Raw genomic sequence first — 6,305 nt, forward strand, 5'->3', positions numbered from 1 at the left:
AGGATACCACACAATCTCTGATTTCAAACAGGATCACATCTTGAGGTAGAAGGGCTAGGAATTCAACATATATTTGGAGAGGAGCAACGGGACACACAACATGCGGTCTGTAATACTGGTCTTCTTGCTTCCCTTAGGCGACTTCACTTTCTTCTCCCCACCACCTCCAACTCCGTTCTCTTAGAAAGCAAGTGAGGTCTTCTCATGTCCTGTTCAAAACCTGAGCTGGTTTCCCACAGTTCCTCGTTCTAGACTAAAACCTTACGCATAAGGTAGCCTTTTGAAGGAGTCCTGTCAGCACAGTGTGTCTTTAAGCATTGGTCTGACTGCTAATGGAACATCACTGACCTTTCTTGAGCCTCGAGTTTAAATTTATAGCTACCCCTTTTCACTTCCTCTTCCCCTTCCTGGATTGATGTTTCTTCAAGAACTCCATCATCATCTAACAAAAAATACATTTCCCTGATTTATCATTTTGTTGATTGTCCATCTCCGGTCACCTAGTTAGATTAGATGTATAACACAGGATTGATCTCTTGAGATCAATGACAACAGCAGTTCCTAGTACTAGTAGGTGTCCATTATATACATTTGAATAAAAATATGAGCAAAAAAAACCCTATACTAAAATACAAAATATTTTTCAAGATTACTGTACTTTGTATCTGGGGTTATGACTCAATAAAAGGCACTACATTTCATTCCTGTGGAAAATTTTACAGTTCTTCTACCCACTGAAAAATAAAATTATTGTCTCTGAGTTATTTGAATCATGGTATTGGAAAAAATATTGGAAGTACTTTGGACTGCAAGGAGAACAAACGAATCTATCTTGCAAGAAGTTCAGAATACTCCTTGGAAGCAAGGGTAGAGAGACTTGTCTCACATTCTCTGTGAGCAGAGACCAGGTTCTGGCAAAGGACAGCATGCTTGGTAGAGAGTCAGTGGAAAAGAGGAAGACCTGCAATGGAACTGATTGACACCACCGCATGAATAGACTCAAACACAACGATTGTGAGGACGGTTCCACGCACATGAGCTTATCAGTCTGTGGTTCATAGGTCACTCTGAGTCGGAGCCAACTTTAGGGCTCCCAACAACAACTCTGAACACAGACACATTGTTTCAAAAGCCACCAGTGTTATCACATTACTTCAGCTCTTGAGTCTTATGATCAGAATTCCATGTTTTAGTATGTTGGAATAAACAAGCACTGAAGACTCTGGTAACATGTGAACAGCAGACACAATTCCAGTCTCCTTTTAGATACTATCTCCAAAGTTACAAGGAAAAGCAACCTGACATAAAGTTGAATTCCCTACACTATGTCAATGCATTGAGAAAGGACTATGACATCTTTTGAGTTTGGTTTACCTATTAAAAGCACTTTATCATAAGAAGTGAAATACATCTCTGCAGTATCTGCCTTTCGTAAAAGTCGGTGACAGTTTATAGAAGCTGCAATAAGAAAATTATGATGGGACTTCAGTACTAACTTGTTTAGAAATCCCTCACTACTCTTCTGCTTTCGTTATTCAAGCACAGTAAAATGATTATAAGTCACTTGGGATGAAAGTTCTCATACCATCCCCCTAACACAAGAAAAAGTATCTTCATTGTGTATATGAGATTCACGTCTTTACAACTAATTATCACATAGTTGATCTAAGAGTGCACAACATTGGTATTTTATCATTTCCCTTTAAATTGTACCAATGTTTCCTCTTTATGCGATATTTTCAACTTCCTAGTGGTTACCTGTTACTTGCCATCGAGTTTATGCCAACTCATGGAAACCCCTCAGTTACAGAGTAGGAATGCTCCATACGATTTTCAAGGCTATGTTGTGTGTGTGTGTGTGTGTGTGTGTGTTTCGGGGGAGTATATTGACAGATCTTTCTATGGAGACAATTCCGTGTAGGTTTTAACCTCCAACATGTTAGCAAGCAGTCAAGCACTTAACCAATATGAACTGTACAGGACAACAAAAATTAAATTTTTTCCTAGTTGGTTTTTAGCCCTGTTGGTTTTTGAGACATTCAAGGGAAGCTGTGTATGGACCCAGGTTGCCTCGTTAGTCACACTTTAAGCTGCCGATCATAAGTTCAGTAGCTCAAACCCACTAGTCACTGCAGTCTTTCAAAGATGAAAGATTTGGAAACCCACGGGGGCAGCTCTTCTCAGTACTATAGGCTACTACGAATTAGAATCAATTAGATAGCAGTGGTTTTCCTCTTTGGTATAAGAGGCTGTGGAATATACACAAAGACTACAAGTTGAATATTAGAAAATAAAAGAGAAAATTGAAACAGCACATATATGGAAAGCAAGACAATTCAGTGTCAAAAATGTGACTTCACGGGAATTTTTATCAATATTTTAAAGTTCCAAATTTTTGTTTTTCAAATTATGAAGTAAACATTTCAGAGCACATTTTAATGTATAGGCGTCAATAGATAAGTAATGTTAAATGATTAAGAGGTAAGATTGGCTCCAAATTTATTTCTAAGAAGAATTCGAACTTTTCTCGTGAGTTCCTGTGCACAGGGGAATTTGTGTCATTTTTGAACAAAAATGGAATATTTTAATTCTAATAAAGGAGTTTGACTCTCCCTCACAGACTCATTTTGGGTTTCAGAATATTTGACTCTTTATTATATCAAATTCACTGCTAGTCAGTCAGTTGTGACTCATAGTATAGACCGAGTAGAACGTCCGTGGGTTCTGAGACTAAATCTTCATGGGAGCAGAAAGTCTCGTCTTTCTCTGGCATTGTGGATTGTGGCCTCTGATAGCTGACCTTGTAGTTACACTCAAAACACCTACCCCACTCGTTATCTCATCAGCACTCTATTGATTGGTCAATAACTAATTTCTGGCCCCTTTTTAAGGTAACAAATTGGAACTGCCTGATATTTATTTCTGAGCTCATGTAAGCTGCACTGTTCAAACATATTTTTGGATCAAAGGATACCAGGTGAAGTATTATTTGAGCTAAATAATCAGTACAGCACAAACTAATTTGATAAAGTCAGTGTACACTTCCTCTATTTCAGGCTAACATGCCATGAAAATATACCCCCCCCAAGGGCAAGCAGAATTACAAGTGGCTTATGGCATATGCTTTGTATATCAAAAACTAGAGTAAATAGGGGGAGACTGGTGCCATTTGAATCAGCATGCCAAATATATCTAGAAACAAGTCTAACATTTGAGGTATCACGATATGTGTTGGCCAGTGATATCATTTATCAAATATACCTCTTATTTATGTATTCAAGAGCTTTGATACATAGAGGGCTATGCACCCAACTGCTAACCACAGTGTTGTTGGTTTGAACCCACCAACCGCTCTGCAAGGGAAAGATGAGGCTGTTCACACCCATGAAATGTCAATGTCTAGGGAACTCCAAGGAGCATTTTTACTCTGCCCTATAGAGTTGCTGTGAGTCAGAATCAATGGTGGTGAGATTTAGTCATTTTCCTATAATGGGACTCTCTTTAATTACTCTACTCTTTGGGTAGTATAATATTTTACTATATAGATAATTATGGTCTATTATTATAGTATGAGAAATATGGTTATATAGTTTGTTTATTATTCATTTTTCTTCTGAGATTGCTGTTTATTCATTAATTTCTTATACTTCCCCAGAGGATCTTATTTTTCTATATATGTGACTAAGTTCTTTAATGTCATAGATATTTACTGTGTAACTACTCTTCTTTTTTTGTGTGTGTATGTTTTGCTTTTAATTTTTGTTTTTCTGTTTTGGGATTCTATTGTTTTTTGCTTTTGGGGGGCTACTTTTCATCTATATACTCTTTCTTTGAAGATTGTTTCCTAGTCATATTTGTCATCATACATATAAATTTTATTTCCTCTCTAAAATTTGGAGTACATATCCACTTGATAAAAAAGCTTTTCCTTACAAAGCTTCAATTTCACAATCCAGTTAAAGCGTATATAAGATAAAATCTTATGTGCAAAATAAACTCATACACAGAACAAATAGCTTTGCACTTAAGATCTCTGTCTGTCAGAGGAACTGCCGTAAGAAATAGGAACACGCACACGGTGCTGAGGTGGCTGATGCTTATCCTTGGGAGTGCAGAAGAACGCATACATTTTAGAGTTTGAACTCTAGTTTGAAATAGGCTGGAAATTTTCTTAGTTGTACATGTGACTTTGGCTAAATCCTTAATCTCTTTGTATTATAACTCCTTGATGTATGGAAAATATAATATCAACTTAAATAATAACTACTAAGGTTTTAAAAAATAATTTTGTGAATTGCCTGGTATACAAAGAATAGTCAACAACACATTAACCCCCATAATTGAAGACTACAATTAAAAAATAAATATATTCTATGCTCACAACAACTCAGGATGATGCATAGAACTGTTTTCCCAGTTTTATAGCTTTGAAAGTCAAAAATCAAACTAGTTTGATTGGCTCATACTATATAACCAGGGAAGAGAGCAGCTTGGATTTCAACTCAATGTAGTTCCAGGTTCTCGAGCTCTGACTTGTTGTATAAAATATGCATGCTGTTGGTTCCATGACCATTCCATTACTATACTTTCACCGATGAGATGCTAAGTCCCATTCCCTGTTGTATAAATCTTACTCACTCACTGCCATAGAGTCAATTGAACTCAGAGCAGAACTATAGGACAGGAGAGAACTGCTCAGTATGGGAGCCGAGCTCCCTGTCTTGCTCCTGAGAAGCAGCAGGTGTGTTACGAACTACTAACCTTTCAAACTACAGCCCAACAAATCACAATATGCCGGCCACCAGTGTTCCTTCCCGTTCTTCAAGAGCAACCTAAATTCTAACAGCTCTACGATGACGTCAAAGAGCAGTGTTGGCCTTTCCCATATTCCTGTCCTGCTTATCTGAAGGACTTTAACGCCACTTCAGGTGCTCAAATTATAGATGCACATATGCCTTCTGTCGTGAGCTTCCTGAATGGAAACCCAATATCATTCCTTGCATCCCTTCCTCATAGGAACACTGGTGGCTTAGCTGCTAGCTATAGGGCCAACAGTTCAAACTTACCAGTTCTGCAGGAGGAAAATGATACTTGCTACTCCCAGGAAAAGTTTCAGTCTCAGAAGGCTACAGAGGAAATTCTACCCTGTTCTATAGGGTCACTATGCATTTGAATCGACCCAGTGTCAGTGAGTTTGGTTTTTGTATCCCTTTCCCACAAGTTGTTGGCTGAAGTCCATATTGCAGAGGCCCCAAAATATTTTCTTTCTGAGCAAGTCATGCTTAAAAAGGAAATAGGCTAAGGATCAAAATGGTACATAAAAATTAAGGAAATTAACATAATAAATCATATTTGAATTAATGAAATATAAAGAATAAAATATACACAATTATATGAAGAAAATGGTTTGTTCATTCAAACTACCAACTATTTAGTGCATATCATGTATTAGGAGCTTCAAAAACTTCATGAAAAAAAAAGCAAACTAAAAAATAATGCAATATTTCCATTAACTTTTTGAACCCCCATATAAATATTCACACACAAAATATTATATCAGAAAATAAATTTTAATATTTTCTATTATTCATTATATTGTTTTGTTAGGAGGGACCTTCAAAAAGTTTGTGGGAAAATCCCATTATCACCTAGATCAATTTTTCTGTGAACTTCTTGAAACCTTCTCTCATGTTATTATTGGATTGTTATGAATCAATTGACTCAAAGGCCACAGGTATGGATTTGGGTTTTATATTTGTGTGCATGTAGATAGCTATATCTACATACACACAAACACACACATATATGCATGCATGTACAAAGATCATATACACAGCTATAACACACCAATAAAGACAATTCTGGATAAAATATTAAGTCTTTTTTACCGATTGTCCTAAGGAAGACAGCGCTGGTTTGTCCACTTCTCTCTCTTCCCAAATGAAACCTAAAATCTTTATTACATAGTATTTCAGCATCTGTTTCACATGGAAAGGAAATGACACATTTGCGTGTTGGAATTCTTTCTTAATGCATCTCAATAGCACTTTCAGCAGCGCAGCAGTTGGCAAAATCTCAATCTGTCTGTCCCTCATTCCTCTTCCCATCTCGGACAGTACAAAGAAAAAGAGAAGTAAAAAAGAAAACAAATGAGAGCTATTGGAGAAAGGCGGATAATACATGGCAGATTAAATCTAACCTCCTTGTTATAAATTCTGAAAGATGTGTATTTGTTATAATAATCACTCATCCCTCCCCTCCTTTCCCCTTTCATAATATATCATTTTAAGGACGACTCTATGTTT

The 6,305-nt window shown here is 36.8% G+C and overlaps 1 protein-coding gene across 2 annotated transcripts in view; it reads right to left on the reverse strand.

The window, feature by feature from the left end:
• MSR1 (macrophage scavenger receptor 1) overlaps window positions 1–5,968 on the reverse strand; it is a 79,360-nt gene extending 73,392 nt beyond the window's left edge. For both annotated transcript variants that reach the window (XM_075556759.1, XM_075556760.1), the window contains exon 1: window positions 5,889–5,968. The gene's annotated coding sequence lies outside the window, so the exon portion shown is untranslated. The remainder of the gene's footprint in view (window positions 1–5,888) is intronic.
• Window positions 5,969–6,305: the final 337 nt, after the last annotated feature.

Source organism: Tenrec ecaudatus, chromosome 8 (assembly GCF_050624435.1).
Source record: "Tenrec ecaudatus isolate mTenEca1 chromosome 8, mTenEca1.hap1, whole genome shotgun sequence".
Classification (NCBI taxonomy): Eukaryota; Metazoa; Chordata; class Mammalia; order Afrosoricida; family Tenrecidae; genus Tenrec; species Tenrec ecaudatus.